At 37.2% G+C, this 17,456-nt stretch overlaps 1 pseudogene; it reads right to left on the bottom strand.

The window, feature by feature from the left end:
• Window positions 1–78: 78 nt before the first annotated feature.
• LOC138831853 (arylsulfatase B pseudogene) lies at window positions 79–1,289 on the bottom strand (annotated as a pseudogene).
• Between the last annotated feature and the right edge of the window lie 16,167 nt (window positions 1,290–17,456).

The raw sequence follows: 17,456 nt of genomic DNA, 5'->3' as shown, positions 1-17,456 counted from the left end.
TAGCGGCAGGGATTTTTACCAAGCCTCCTGCTGTTCCCCTAGTAGGAGGGTACCACTCAAGATTACATAGACATCTCACCGGGTTACCTCATAGGCTTGGAACACATGCTGCAGCTCTTATAGACACCTTCACAGGATGGGTTTCCCACCATCAGGTTGGTGGATCCAATGAAGCTATCTCAAAATTATTAGATTGAGGGGGGAAGGGGGGATGACCAGGAACAACAGCCTGGGGAGCCTGTAAGGAGTTACCAGTTTCTGTGTCTAATTGCAGCATGGACAGATGTGTTAAAGGCTGAATATTCCAGAAGAGAAGAATTATCCTCTGCTGGAGCCAGGCTGTTGCCAGGACATGGTGAAGAGTCTACAAACTCTGGGTCAATGTTGTGCAGCAGCTCCACTCTGAGGGACAACTTTCTTTCACTGATGCTCACTGTTTTCTACACATCAAACCAATCCAGAAGCTTGGTGCCCTTGGTGTGTCCCCTGGCCAGCTTCACGAGTGTTGACATTCAGTCAGAGATGTGGATGAGATCCCGGTTCTTCACACCTGTTTCAGCAGAGGGCTTGCCACAAAGCCCACTCCTCAAACACCTCCTTCCCACAGGCTCCATTTTTGTCCTTAAAGGGGCCAGTTATTGCCTCCTGCCAATATCTGCCCTCCAATGTCTGTGGAGAAGATGAACGCCGTGTTGTTCTAGAACCCATAGCTTTTAAAGGCTGCAGTGACATTTCCTACTGCTTCATCCATAGGGGACACCACTGAGGCATAGATTTTTCCTGTGTTTATCTTGGATAAAGTCATATAGCTTCGAGTATTCCTCAGGGGCCTGAAGTGAGTCATGGAGAGACTGGAGAGCAAGGTAGAGACACAGAGGCTTCTCAGGTGGATGTGTAGCTATGAGGGCTTGTAGCCCTTTCAGTAAATCCATTTGCTGAGAACTTATTTTTATATTCTGTTGCAACTTCTTCACCATCTCGAAAATCAAGAGCACATCGTGCGACATCCAGAGCACCAATAAATATACAGTGCTCATGAGAATAACAACCTTCACTTCCTAGGTGATCTCCACAATGGGGATCAAATCCTCAGCGCGTTGGAAGGCGTTCTTTCCCAGGCGCCATTTTCCGACCACATGAGTAGCACGGCGGCCTGCTTCTTTTAGAGTTGGGGCGGGCGGGGGTTTTTCATCCAGAGGAACACAGCTGGGCTGGCAGGTCCTGAGTAAATGGTGCGGTAAGCCCACATGCATCTGGCAGCGGCCGGTGAGCAACTGGGCTGCGCGTAGTAGTTGTCAGGCCACAGGCAGGCGCAGCGTGCGGATGGACGAGCCTTGGAAGCTCCCATCGCTCCAGCGGGAGGACACCCGCGCGGGGCAGGAGCGGCAGGAGCAGCCGGAGCGGCCACAGCGCCCCCTGCAGGACCGGACCCCTCCCCGCTGCCGTGATCTCCACGCCGCCTGTCGGCTCCGCCAGTCTGGGCCTTGCTTATACAAGCAGGAACTCGTTCGATCCTGGGGTTGCGGCACCAAAAATGAAAGTTAAAAAAGTGGCCCCCAAAGTCAGGGGAGACAAGCTTGATGGTTAGCAGAGCTAAAATGTCAAGCTCTCCAGGGGAGAAGAGAGAAATGGCGTCCACCGGCTCTCCCGGACCGTTTTTATACCCTCAGGAGCGGAAGTGGGCGGTGCCTCACCTACTGCGCAGGCGCTGCCATCGAGGGCGGAGATTAGTCTGCGCGGGAGCGTTTCCTTATGAAGGTCAGATAATGCAGTGCTACGTTTGACAGTACAGAGAACTTGTCGATTCTTTGCACCAAAATGCTACTGGGGACAGATAGAATCTGATTGTAGTTTTGATTTGCTTTACCTTTATGGCTGAGGATATTGAATACTTCGTCATTTAGCTTTTGCATTTCTTTTTCTGAGAACTCTTCAGTTATCTACTTTTGACTTGTTTATGCTTTTGTCGCTTACTTTTTTAATTCTTTGTATCTTCCGTATTTTAGTCCTGCATCTGCTGAAATTCCACTTAGGAAAATATATTTGCAAATTATAATTTTTGATAGAGGTTTTGTCATGTAGTTTTTAAAACTCAACGATAACAATCAAAATATAAACATGTAGATGACAAGCACACAAAATTAGTGTTCCTAAGGAAGTTCAAATTAGTGCTCTAATGTGATATTACCATACACCTATTAGAATGCCATCTATCAACAGCAGGTCACAAGTACACATAAATAGCCTGTTGGTCTTTGTTTCTTCCTGATGCTTAGAGATTCTTTCCCCTTTCATTATTTTATTCAATATATTTTGCCACTTACTAACACAAGCAAGGTCATTATGCTTAAGCACACTGATTTTTTTAAAATTTTTAAGTTTTTTTTATAGTGAAAATACCATACAGAGGGGTCACAATTACATGAGCAAGGTAATGAATACATTTCTTATCAAACATTATTGCCTTTGTTTCCCCTACCATCCCTGGCTGAGTGGTGGAAGAAGTTAAGAAAAACCACTACTCAAAATAATATGTTGATAGATAATACTGTTTACACTCAGTAAATTAGGAGTGAAGGCTAAAGATCAATTAAACAAGCCTAAAACAAGGTAAAAATGAACACAATATTTAGTTAAATAAAATTTGTATGATGGTTGCTATTTTGTTGGCTTTAAAACTGGCTCTAAGTCAAGCAAATAAATCCCTCAAGTTTTTATATTGCCAAAAAGGAAAATGAGAAACAAAAAATATAAACCAAAGAAATAAAGACTTCTAGTTATTTCTTTGAAAATAGTTTCACCAGCTTCTTAATTCAAAGTCTCAAATTTCTGGAATATTGTAAACTATCAATAACACATTAAAAATGAATTCTAGAGCTCTGTTGACAATGCTCCTTCATTCTAGAAAGCTTACATCCATGCAATATCACATAAATGTTTTTATGCAGAGTATTCTGATCATTTTGGATATTAATAATAAGCACAGTTTACAGAAGGAATAAGTATTTAGACATCATAACAACTCCAATTTTTCCTAAGGAATATTTTTCTGTTTTTAGTACACTTGTCAACACATGCTCAGAAAAACAGAGGTAAGATCATCTCTGTTCTTCACAGATAATAATTAGATGAACTTTTTGATGATTACACATTTGATGCCTCTGGAAAGCTACAAGAAATAATAGAAAATAAGAACCCGTTATTTATTTTTAACAGTATGCCACTGCAATTACAGTGTTGTACAGGAAATGTTCTACCACCTACCTAGAAAGCTGCTGAGAAGATAAGGAATCTCCTGAAGGGACAGATTTATATTAAGTGACATTTTCTTACCTAGGCCAAATGTCTCACTACATTTTTCTAATCAAAGCCATCATAAGTGATCGTACAGTTAGTTCATCAAGGTATTTAAACAACACAAATACCCTTCAACCATGGAAGGAAAAAATGGTAAAATATAATTTAAAAACTCAACTATTAAAAGTTGCTTAAGGATAGTAGCCTTCGTTATGTTTAATAAATGCCAAAACATACTGAAGAAAACATAAATAGAGAATGAAAAGATGAGAAAATATCTAGGAATCAGGTAGAAATAAGGGTCAACAGGCCATTCTTAGGCATTCTTGTGACCTACTGGTGGCCACATCTGAAGAAGAAGGCAAGACTCAGAAAGGGTGGAAACATAATGTTCAAGGTAAGGGTGGGCCTTGGTCAGGACTCCAACTCTGGCAGTGTCCACGCCCAGGAGTAGATCAGAGGAATAGCACTACCAGATGCAGAAGATGGGGACAGTAACGAAGGGCAATCCATAATTCCCTCTATTCATAGTGCTTTCCCATTGCTCTAGGCATCTTCATCTCATTTTGAGTCTATCTTCTCAGCTCAATGTTGCATGAAACTTTTCCTGATCACCTTATTCACAGGGGCTTCTGTTTTTGTACTCACTATTCCACTGCCTAATTATTCCCTGCATGCTAACAACCATTTTCAGTGTTCTTACTTTGTTTTCCTTAGCATCACATTGTCCATGCTTGTTTTGCAGGGATTTTGTATTCCTAAATCTTCCTCAATTCTAGTCACATAGATAGCCTCCCAGTAAGAGGAAAAGTTCCTAAAATGCCCTACATTAGCAGATGGAAACAATATGTTTGCCATCAAGAACAGCTGCAGGAGACCTTTGAGACCTTCTCGAATTTGAGAAGTGAAGGTCAATGGAAACTTTCCTTTGGGCTTTCCCATGGAGATTCAACATGGGGATGCTCACAGTAGCTGTGAGCTCTGAAGGGAGCAATTAGCTTTGATGGGAGATAATATTAAAACTTTAAAACTCTACACTTTGTGATTTGGTTTGTAGGGGCTAGGCAGGGAGTTAGGAGACCTGATGACCAAGACCAAACCATCCTGGTCTGATGACGTTAACAGAACTATGCATGATGTATAACACTGTCATATGAACCCAAGCTTCTGTAGCCTTAAGAAAATGACATCGCTGAGCTGAATCATCTAGAATAATAAACTCTTCCACTTAATGTGTCAGAAAAGTATATGGTACATAATTCAGTTCCCATGAAAATCCTTCCTTTTTCCTCTATGGCTGCAATGCCCAGTAAAAACTCAGAATCTAAAGACCTTCAAGAAAACCAGCATTTCCCTACTGCCCTGTTTCAAGAGTGTACTTCCACATTCTGTTGCTTTGCTTCACATTAATGAACCTGCTTCTTTCTAGTCTCCTCTGTGTCCATCCTTGATTTCTTTCTCTGAAAATACCAAGAACCTTCTGGCCCCCAAACGTAATAAAAAACCACTTGCAATACTTGAGATCAACTTCTTTATTTGCAGTAGAAAGGCACACTTCCTGCCTCTCCTGAAGTATAGGAATTCAGTAATTTCCCAGTATCATTAATTTCTGAGCCCCCTTCCAAAGTATGTTTCCCTTAGCATCATCTTATATGGTCATATGTACATAGCTTTTGACCTTTTCTGTTTGTTCTAGACATACTTGTTATTGCAAATAAGGGAAACCATGAGACTTATGTTTCTTTGGGCCTAACTTACTTCACTTAATATAACTTTTTCCAATTCTTTCCATATCCTAACAAATGGGTGGTGTCATTCTTTCTGATGGAGGCATAGAGGTTTTATCTTTGCTGCTGTTGTGTATTTATTAATTATTATTGTGATTAAGTGATTTCATAAATTTTACAAATTTCATAGTCTTGTGAGATAGTGATACTTAAAGTCACAAACACATTCTAACCTTCATGGAGTAAATTGTCTTTATCCTGGTCTATAAAGTTTGTGAATTCTATGAGCTTTGACAATACAGATATTTCTTCCACATTAGGTGATATGTACATGTCTTTCCTTTTGCTTAGTGTCAGCTGTTCCCTCTTTTCCTCTCATACCCTCTCATTGCTGTTGTTTTTAATGTACTTATAATGTACTATGTGGATTTTTTGTTTCTTTTGTATGTTCTTCCCCCATGGTAGAACCCCTTTTTCACTGTATTTGATTCCAGTGCCCTGCATCTTGTATATACATTTTTCTAATTTGGGGAGGGGAGGGGAAATAACAAAATGTTAAAACAAGGATACCTGTTTACCCATAGTAAACAATGAGATATATAAGACACTATGTGGAAAACAAACTTTATAACTTTGAAGGGGGAAGGAGGAGTTGAGGAGATGGAGAGGGAAGGGATGGTAGGGAAAAAACAAAGGAGGGGATAGCAATGCTCAGTAGGAAGTATACTCATTACTCATGTAACTGTAACCCCTCTGTACAGTATCTTTACAATAAAAATATATATTGTAAAAGTAAATTTCATCTACTTACTTTCTATAACCATCCAGGTTAATCCTGGTGATAATCCTGTAGAGCTGGAGAGGACTACTTTCTGAAAAAGAATAACCTGTTCTCACAAAGGTTATGAGGTACCTTCATATCCCTTTAGCTAAATAAGCACTGTCACTAGTATCTGGGTGCTAGTGGCTCACACACAGGTGTGAGATACTTCCTAGATACTTAGGAAGCTAAGATCTGAGAATCACAGTTCAAAACCAATCAGGCAGGATAATCCATGAGACTCATCTCCAATTAACCAGCAAAAAGCTGAAAGTAGAGTAGTGGCTCAAGTAGTAGAGAGCCTTGAATGAAAACATTGGACTATGCCCAGGCCTTGATTTCAAGCCCCAATATTGACACAAAACAAATAGCAACAACCACAATAAAACCAAACCTGACAACACTAATTATCTTGTCTAAACATTTTTAAATTACCAGAGTGTATAGTTATTAAGAACAGGATGTGTAAGATGAAATATTTAAGAACTTACTAAGCATCATGACAGGTCATGTGAGTTACTGGGAGTAGGGTCAGTGTACAAGTGAAGTGGGAAAAAGATAATGATCTTCTGTCTCTCTTACACTCATTTTTGAGTCAATCTAAACAAAATAGCATGAAAAATACCATGCTAATTATTTAAACGATCTGTCCAGAAATGAATAATTGATATTTTAATATCAGTTTACGATCAATAATAAAATACTATCAATATTGGTTTATTAAGCCAATAAATAATCATTTACAGTATTTATTTAAATTACTTTTCCTGGGTAGTGATCATTACTTTCAATTCTCCAACTTGAAAAATTCAAAAGTACAATATAATATTGATATTTTTGAGGATTTCTTATTTTGTGGACTTGTGTTTACTTTTATGACATTTCTTCTATAAAGTGCATTTTGTTCTGTGACTTCCTTTCATTGATTGTATTTAGTCTAGTATGGATCATCTTGGATAGATTACTTTTGTTTGGTTCAGTTTTACTATTGGAAATTCATTATTATGTCAGGGCTAAGGGCAAGACAGCTGAAATCCCTTATTTATCACTTTGGTAGTTTCAGTGCTGAATGGTGAAATTCAGGAGAGGCATTTTGAAGTTAATATTTATGTAATTTATATATGAAGTGTCCCTTCCCAATGAATGGTTTGTGTGTTGAAGACTTGATACTAGCTGGCAACACTAGTGAGAGAGGAATGGAACTCGAGGATGACAACTTCACCAAGGATTTAACCCACTGATGACTTCATAGGTGATTGGAATATTGTCAGTTAGGGACTTCACCCAGGGAGCAGGCCATAGGAAATTGCCATTAAAAGGTATGTCTGCTTCTGGCTCTTTCTATCTCCTTCTCTTTCCTTCCTCTACCTCCTTTTTTTCTCTCTTTTCCTCTCTCTTTGACTTTCTCTTTGTATATCTTTCCTTCTGTTTCAGTCGCTCTTTTTCTTAATATCTCTAAACACGTGTCATGTCATATAAACAAACAAAACAGGTTGAAATGATTCTTATACTATTTAATTCACCAGTTTAAAGAGGATCTAAGGGAATAAAATTAGCCACATAGTGGTAAATGCAAATTCTTTTTTAGTACAATAACCATCCTTAAACACCTACAACATATGGCAAGAGAATTCAACAGAATGATTATATTTCCTTGGCGGAATTACCTGTAAGCAAATTTAAAGAGAAGAAAATTAAATTCATGTGCTGTGTAGCATTCTATACAAACCTTACCATAATTGTATTTAAATTTGGGTTCTTTCTTAACAATTGCATTCCTCGGAAAATTAGTGGGAGGATTGTGAGGGGAAGAAAATAGATACTCAATTTCCAAACAAATGGAATTTATTTTCAATGTTTTGCAATACAGTTGCAATTTGCAATAGAACTGTTTACAGTTAAGAAATGAGAGCCAGTTACTTTTAAGTAAGTAGTCCTGAAAATCACAAATTACAGCTCATTACATGGAATCCCATAGATTTTAGTTTAAAATTTGACTCTCTGTAAGAAGGGGGATTGGCTGGGAAGATAGAATACAGGTAGTGGTAGAGTGTTAAGAGCTATATTTTTGGATTTTTCTTGCTGTTGGAAAATAGACTAAAGAATTCCATATCACACTCAAATTTGTCATCATGATAACAAGAGTGAAAATAATTTAGTAATAGTCATATGATTTGATTCACAAAGAGCATGACCTTAGCTGCTATTTTGTAAGTGGAAAATTATGATGCAAACTATCAAATTTGGAAAACCAATAGCCTAGGCTGTACCTGGGTTCTGACTGGAAGTTGAAAGGGACCTTTTGAAAATGTGGTGTAGAGCTATTTATAATACTCTTCATTAAAGAAAAATACTTCTGAGAATACCCTGGAGTAGTAAATCAAATTAGCCCAGAAATGTATATTTTTAATAAGTAAATTGAAGGATTTTAAAAACAGAAGTATAACAATAAGTTACAGAAATCTCAGCCAGGCAATTTGGTGAACATTTACATATAAAAATTGCCTTGTAACTGTTGTTCAGAATCAAAATACAACAAATTTCTATCTAGAATAGTTATCCTCCTTTAAAGCACTCAGAGAAAGACACCATGACTATGCCTTTGTTTCATTCAAAGGGAACATAGAATTTTTTAAAATGACTTCTTTCGACATTGTGTACTCACCTAGGTTGAGTGAATTAAAGCTGCATCCTGTTTTAACTTGAATTGCATTCTTTTAGTTACATTATTGCATTATAGATATCTTGGTAGTCTTCTAGGTCCCTTGGAGTACCATAACATTTTAAAATCTTTCATTCATACCTTGAAAAAGTAGTCTGCAGTTGATATGACGCTAACAAAAGTGAGAACTTCTGTGACCTATTTGGTCACAAGATTTCAAATTTAAATCTTGCCTTTGATTCAGAGGTGTGAATTATTGGGCTTGTGGGACATATAAGGCCCACAAAATCCTCTGGTGCAAGATGGCCAGATATGCTTTTCATATGATTCTCAAGGCCTTATGATATCTAAGGCCCGTAAGATGTCCATTTGCCTATATTGGTAATGTTTCCTTCTTTTTTGAATGATGCTGTATATATGCAAATTTCCCTCAGTAGAAAAAAAGTTTCCCATCTTTGAATTGTTACAGAAGTTGAGTTCACATTTAAAGAAATGTTATCTGGAATAGGAGATGCTGGTGGGGATGTGGCCAAAGAGAACACTACTACATTGTTAGTGGGAATGTAAACATAGTCAAACATTCTGGAAAGCTCCTCAGAAGAGTGAACATAGAGCTTCCCCAACAATTCCACTCCTGTGCATTTATCCAATAACAGACCATAACAAGGCCACACCAAAACTACCAGCACTACTATATTCATTGAAGCCTTAGCCAAGATACGAAATCAACCCAGATGCCCCTCAGTGGACAAATGGATCAAGAAAATGTGGTATATATACACAATGGAATTCTACACTTCTATCAGAAAGAATGACACTGAATCATTTGTGAGGGAATAGAAAGACTTGGGAAAAAATATATTAAGTGAAGTAAGCCAGACCCAAAGAAACAGATTGCATGGTTTCCCTGATATGCAGTAATTAGAATGTGCCTACACATTTATAAGTAAACACAATGGATGCTAAAAGACAAAAAAATTACACTTGGACATGATAAACAGGACTGTAAACATTCACACAGTGAGACCAAATGAAGATAATCTCAGGAGGAAATCATAAAGCCTCAATAGTTATGTACATAGGATTATATAAAATGATAAGTTTTTAAGTGAACTTCAAGAAATGGAAATGAGGTTTTTATTTAAATTTTATTTGTGAACATATTGTACAGAGGGGTTACAATTACATGGGCAGGATAATGCGTACATTTCTTACCAAGCATTGCAGCCTCCTCCTTTGTTTACCCTTCACATCCCTTCCCAGCCTCCCCCGTCCCTCCCCAGTCCCAATCCTTCTTCTCCCTCCCCCCCCCACCGACGTTGTAAAGCTCGTTTTGGACATGACAACTTGTACTTCTCATTGTTGCAACAGGTCCACCTGTATCCTTAAACGACTTGTTTTTCCCCATCTCCTCCACAAGTTATACTGACATCAAATATAGTGAAAGCAGGGGTTATACTGTGGGGGAGGGACATACAAAGCAACAAAGAAATAATCTTATAAATGCGTTAGTAACACATGCATGAAAGAAAAAAACATTAAAATACATATCTAAGTGTTCATTTTCCTAACATCACATTATCTGACCTTTTCCGCTTGTCTCATACATATATTAGCTATTGCAAATAAGGGAAACCATGGGGCCTATGTTTCTTTGGGCCTGGCTTACTTCGCTTAATATAATTTTTTCCAACCAGAATCAACTCCAAATGGATCAAAGACCTGGAAGTCAAAGCAGACACTCTGAAAACATTACAGGATGGAATAGGAGAAACCCTAGGTCTCCTTGGCTCAGGCCGAAATTTTCTCAATAGAGACCCTGAAACACAACAAATCAAAGAAAGGTTGGACAAATGGGATTGCATAAAGTTGCAGAGCTTCTGCATGGCAAAGGACATAGCTAGCAAGATCAATAGAAAGCCCACGGATTGGGAGAAGATCTTTACTAGCCATACAAGGGACAAGGGTCTCATATCTAAAATATACTTGGAACTCAAAAAATTAAATCCCCCAACAACAAATCCTCGAAGAAACAACTGCCCAATAAACAAGTGGGTGAAAGACTTAAAGAGAAACTTCTTTGAAGAAGAAAGAAGGATGGTCAATAGACACATGAAGAAATGCTCAACATCCCTAGCCATAAAAGAAATGCAAATCAAAACAACATTGAGATACCACCTCACTCCAGTTAGAATGGCAAAAATCAAGAACTCTAACAACAACAAATGCTGGAGGGGATGTGGACAGAAGGGAACCTTACTTCATTGTTGGTGGGAATGTAAACTTGTTCAACCACTTTGGAAAGCAGTATGGAGGTTCCTCAAAAGACTCCACATAGAACTCCCCTATGACCCAGCAATCCCACTTTTGGACATTTACCCAAATGTTTACAAACAAGACCATACTAAAGCTACCAGCACAACTATGTTTATTGCAGCATTATTTACCATAGCTAAGATCTGGAACCAACCCAGATGCCCCTCAGTAGATGAATGGATCAAGAAAATGTGGTATATATACAGAATGGAATTCTTATGCCTCCATCAGAAAGAATGGAAAGACTTGGAAATGAGGTTTTGTGTTCTTTTGCTTTTTGTTTTGTTTTTGTTTTCTCTTTTATCACTGATTTTGATTTCTGTACCTTTGGTTTTGTTTGTAAGTTATCTGTTTGGGGGAGAGTCAGGGGAGCACATAAATGGTGGGACAAAGGGTGAACAAATGCAGCATTGATACTCACTAGACACTATGTTGAAAATGAACTATACAATCTGTGGGGGAAGAGGGTCAGGTGGAAGAAAACGAGGGAAGAAGAGCCAGTGTTCAAAAAGAAACGTGCTCATTACCTGACTTTTGTAACTACAACCCCTCTGTAGATGTACAATAAAAATAAATATAAAAAACTAAGAAAAATAAAGATTATCTAGGAGATCTTTCTATGAATAAACCACATAGAATGCTTCAATATATTGTCATTGTAGGGCTTATTACTTTCTTTGGAGTAGGCAAGATCAATAGGTACACATTAATAAGAAAAAAACTGTTAGGAGAAACATTAATAAATTCTACTTTTACTCAAGAAAAGGAAAGATGGAAGGATAAGACAGAGGACAGTAGTTAAGTAGACTGCAGAATTTTAGGCCCCTTTTCAATTACTTTACAGCCACTTTGAGTATATTCACGTTCTCCCATACCATGCTCTCTTACTCAACACATACTTTGGGGCCCATCCTAGATGGTATTGAGCACCCTGCTTTCTTACCACTTGTTCTGAGAAAAATACCAGCATCAAATGGGCAAGATCTCTTCAGTACTTTCATTTCCCAGGTCTGGGCATTATGATCTATGTTGACAAGAAAACCTTAAACTGCTGTTGGCCTATTCAGCCCAGCACTGACATTCTCTTCACAAGCAGGCAATACTGGAATAGAAAGTTTCAGTGATATTTTATGAATAGACCTCCAGAATTCACCCTATTCTCAAAGTATTACATTCTGGAACTACCATTGGAGCCACTATTATGAGCTCATTGAACAGTAGTCATATGTCACAGGTAATATAATTGTGAACATACTAATGACCTTTAATTTGACGTTGGAATTGGTCTTTTGTTAGGTCAGTAAGTAGTCCATAAGAAAATGAGCCAAGAGCAGGTGAAGAAGTTATAACTAAAGCAATAGTTTAAAACTTAAAAAAATAGTTTAAAACTTATTGCAACACTCAGTATGAAATTATCTGTGTGTAGTTATGTTTATGCATGTGTTGTATGTGTCTGTATGTGTAAATTATCCTAAATATATGCACAATAGATTATTTCTTCATATGTTCTCTGCAATATGTTAGACTGGACTCAGGCTACATTTCAGCTTAATAATGCTGGGTTGAAAGTTAATGTCAACATTCAATTCTGATCATTCTCTATTGTCAAAATTTGTTCAAAGCTGAAGTAGGATATTCTGAAATCACTTCAAAAACACCAAATGTTCACAAAAAAAGATTTACTTTAGTGATGACCCCAGTAGTTTACGTATTTTTCATTGAATAACATGTAAAACTTTTCCCTTCCATCTTCAAATTATACTACTCTGCAAAGACAGCCGATTTACTGACAATTCCTTTGGCTTTCTAACCATCAAAAGTGATTTACATAATGACTGCTGGAGTTTAATTTTTTTCATGTTTAATGTTCTCAAAATGATGCATACTGAAGAATTAAGAAAGCTTCTGAATTTTTTATATGGAAGGTCAGAAGAGAATTTTTATTTATCTTTGAGAAATTGGGCAACTGAAGCAAGAAGAAATAATTGACTCATTTGAGTGAATCAAGACAGACTGTCGGAAACCTTCTTGCTAGATCATTACCTAATCAATTTTTCACAAGTCTATGCCAGAAAGAAACTAATTTCAGAAGATTTTACCCTAGCTTTAATGAATTTTCTAGTTCAACATCATTGATGTGAGGAAACCCATCTCAAAATTGAAAGAAAGTATGTCCCTGTGTAGGAATATTCCTCTCCAGGGCAATTTCTAGAGCAGTTTGGCCTTTCATTGTGGGAGGAGGGATCAACATAAATATTTCTATTATTTTCTCCTTTCCTTAATTTAATACTATAATTTTTCATAAATACCATAACAGATATCTGAATGTTAGCCTCTCTCAATGATGTAACAGACTCCTACTCCATATGTACAAGTTATATTAGCACAGTCAAACTTGATCAGTTCATATCACTTTGCCTAGCCCCTTCAATGGCTTCTCATCTTATGTAGAAAATTTAAAAAAAATAAATTAAAAAGTTAAAAGCCTTATATTGGCCCCCCAAAAACTGTTCATTTTTGATCCGTCCCTAATTTCACATCCTGTGCTTTTCTTCTCTGTTCTTTCCTCCCCTACATCTCATAGGCTTGCATGCAGAACTTGAATGGCACTAACAATCCACCCAGCTCAGGGCCCTTTTACCCACTGAGATACCTACCGTCTAAAGTGATCTTTTTGCAGCTGATATCATGACTTGATCACTTACTGACTCATTTCCTTCATTCCTACCATTTTTTCAGGTAGAATATTTCTTGATGACTTTATATAAAGGTTACTTCTTCTCTGTTGGCTGCTAACTAGACTCAGACATTTCACATCTTCACTCTTGTGTCTTATTGCCTGTTTTGCCAACTATACTCCGAACTCTCTGAGCTTCTATTCACTTTATTTCCTGATCTTTTTTCAAACAATAGAGAATGGCATGCACTTGATGTTTAAACCCTATTGTTAATAAATAAGGGAAGTAGATAGATAACAGAGCAAAATTATAATAGTAAAACAGCTGAGTTTGGGCTCAGTGTTGTTCTACTTTTATTAGTAAGACATTACAGCTGGCCTAACAGGTGCCAACCCAAATGTTGGAAGCTCACAGAATAAAGGAAGTTGGTGAAAGTGGTAGTGATGATTGTACTCTGTGTATGTGTATGTGTGTGTGTGTGGTATATTTATGCTTCCTCTCTGAGCAATGATACCACTGTGGAATACCCTAAAGGTCATCTAGACATAAATCATGAACCTCACTCAATACAACAGGTGTGACCTGGAGACCTTATCTTCTACTTGGAATTTCAATAGTTCAATTTAATTATCACACACCAAAAAACACTGATTTTAAACTAGTTTCCAGATTCTGCTCCTTTTCCATATATGTTTTAGTTTATGTCTTCCTTCTGTGATTCTGAAATTGTTTTCCCTTCACACTTGTCTCTTCTCTCTTGCTAAAAAAATGCCCATTTTCCCAGTCCTAGAATATGGCCTTCATGAATCCTACCTGATGAGAAAAGATCTTTTATCCTGTCTCTGTCTCTGAAACCAGGCCAATCCATATTCTGTTCTCAAGAGCAATGGAAGAGTGGTCAGATTTCAAATAAGTGTGGGCAAGGAGCAAGCTTTGCTCTGCTCTGTAGCTGTATCATAGACACACATGCACTAAATTAAGCAGGATTAGCAATGGAGAAGGCCTGCAACTGGCTTGGTAAAATGAGCTGACTAGTAGTAGCCACAGGAGTGATGCAAAGATAACTTTTGGGGTTTTATTAGTAAATATGATTAAAATAATCCCATAAAGTAAGTGTAAACTAATGAAAAACAAGTTTAGTATTTTTAGAAAAAACTAAAATTATGATTTTACCCCCTTTTTTTTTTAGCAGTTCTAGAGTTTGATTTCATGGCATTGCACCTGCTAAGTTGGCGTGGTACTGTACCACTTGAGCCACTCTACCTATCTGTTTTGTGTTGAATATTTTCATGATAGAGATTTGCTTTAGTTCTGGACTGTGATCTTCCTGTTTGTGATTCTGTCACCGAAATGACACAGCACCCAGCCATTATGCTTTTCTTATTGTTTGGGATGACAGGTGCATGTCATTATGTCTAGTCATTGATGGAGATGGAATCTCATGAATTGTTAAGCCCAGGCCAGCCTTGATCTACAATTCCTTCATTTCCACCTCCCTAGTTGCAGGAATTGAGCCACCGTATCAAGCTAATATCAATCTAAAACTTTTGGTTTTAGAATAATAAGTAATCAAATATAAATTAGAAGTTAGAAAGTTACTCTAGTACGGAGATTAGGAGTATATTTTTCTCCATTTTGAACTTTATTACATTTTTATAATAGGAAAATATATTAAAAGCATTAAAAATCAATAGCAAGGTGGTTATAATGTAAAAATGTGGGGTTTTTTTGGGGGGATTTTGAACTTAGGGCCTGACATTAGCTAGGCCTGTGAGTTTAGTACTTTCACTTGATCCAAGCCTCCAGTTTCCCAAAATAACCACCTGTTTTGCTGTTTATTTTAGTAATAGAGTCTCATAGACATTTCTTTCTGGCTGAACTTGAACTATGTCCTCTTTGTCTAAGCCTTCTGAGAAGCTAGGATGATAGGGACATGAACCATGAGTCATGCAGGTACTATTGAGGACTTTTAAATAAGTTTGGCATTAAAAATTCTTCCCATAAACCGCCTAACCCTTATGATTCATTTTTTTCTATGTACCTAGCACATTTTTATACTCCAAATCAGAAATATAAAGATTGTAGGTGGTATTTTACATTTTAGCTTAGCACAATAGTCACAATCTAGAAATAAATAATACATTTTGAAGTATCTTACACATTTAAAAATAAGAAATTGTAGGTGGCTATAGCTCACATTTGTAAAACAAATAGTGAAGATAATTTATCCTAACACAGAAACTCAAACAGTAAGAGAAACAACATTTGTGAAGCAACTAATACATGGTGGACACTGTTCAGGTTATCTCATTCACTCTACAATAACCAGAGGGATTCCATTGATATTTTAGAAAGGAACAAACAGTGTTTTGGAATGAGTATCTAAAACTGAAGCACTCGAGAAGCCGATTTAATCCCATGAGTGCCTCTGCTTTAGGTAGGACTCAGTGAAAATGAATATTCACTTGATAAATTGTTTTTTAAACAAGAAAAATGTTTTCACAATCACATTTAAATGATCCACAACCTCTAGCAACTGAGGTTTGGGTGTTATATTATTATAATCTAATTTTGATGTAGCTTCATCAAGTAATACAATTTTATGAGTAATCATATGTTTGGGTGCTTAAATAGATAATATCCTAATCTAGTCCTCTTTCACTAGCTTTTCAAATTGAGTGGCATACACCAGTTCCCCTAGCAGGTCTTTATAGTGGGATCCACAACACCTTGAGAAGTGTGAACAAAGGCCAAGATGACTATTTACCATGTATCTTTACTATAATGTATTTGCCAAAGTGACTGTGAGCATGTCAGCTATGTTTGTTCCCAAACTCATTTATGCATAGGTAATACCTACTTAGGTAGGATTATACAAAATGCTAAAATAACAGTAGTGAAAAATATTGGACTGGTAAAAATTTAATTGAATGTTTATAAAAATGACTCTTGAAATGATTGTTGCAGAAGCCTCATTCAGAGGCCTGAATGAATGGAAAGATTTGGGATGGGGATCCTATAATGTAAAATGATTCTAAATTTAAATTATTATGCAGCTACTTTACTTAAAACAATCCAAAATTTTAAAGACAAAAGAAAAAGGCCAATTGTAATTTCAGTTGCAGAATCCATTTGTCTTTATACAAAAATTAGGAAACAATTGAATATTGATGGCCTATTTGTAAGCATTTTAAGTTTATCTCACTACGTTAAATATTCTTATAAACAAATCACTTCATGGCTATTGTTTCACTGTGTTAGCTTTCTATTAGTAGCTTCACACATCACAAATTTATTTTTCATATTTCATGCAGGTCAGATGTCTCCTTAGGATCTCATGGAGCTGAAATCCAGGAATCGTGTAGTGCTGCCATCTGGGGCTGAGAGTTCTCTTCCAGACTCACCAGTTTGTTGGCAGAATCCATTTCCTTGCGAGTGTGAGGTTGAAGTCTCCATGTTTCTGCTTGCTGTCAGCTAGGGTCACTTTTAACCCCCAGACACTGCCCATAGTTCCTTGCCACATGGCCTCTAAACTCCATTCACAGCATGGACATTTGCTTGCTTTCTGGTAAACCAGAATCTGTCTCTCACTTATTCCTCTAAACAGCTGGGGCAAAAAATGTTCTACATTTAGAGGGTTTTTGTAATTACATTAAGTCCACCTGGATATCCTCTGTGTTTTTTTTTCTCTTTTTAAAACAGGTCTACTGTATAATTGATACAAAAAGAAGCACACATATTTAATGTGTACAGTTGTGTGCCTTGGTTGTGATGACAGTATCCTTTTTATAAGCACATTTTACAAAATTACCACATTGAAATAACTGTAATCACAGACCCTGGCATTCTACGTGCATCAGTGGGCCTGAGTTCTGCTTATGCTGTCATAGAAAAAGCTGCTGTACGAGACACAGGATTCCAGAATACCACAGCCACAGTACGAAGCTAAGCCTCCA

This window comes from Dipodomys merriami, unplaced genomic scaffold, assembly GCF_024711535.1.
Source record: "Dipodomys merriami isolate MVZ:Mamm:240054 unplaced genomic scaffold, mDipMer1.0.p SCAF_2, whole genome shotgun sequence".
NCBI lineage: Eukaryota > Metazoa > Chordata > Mammalia > Rodentia > Heteromyidae > Dipodomys > Dipodomys merriami.
Note: the sequence above shows the minus strand (reverse complement) of the source record. Positions and strands in the feature narration are given on the sequence as shown.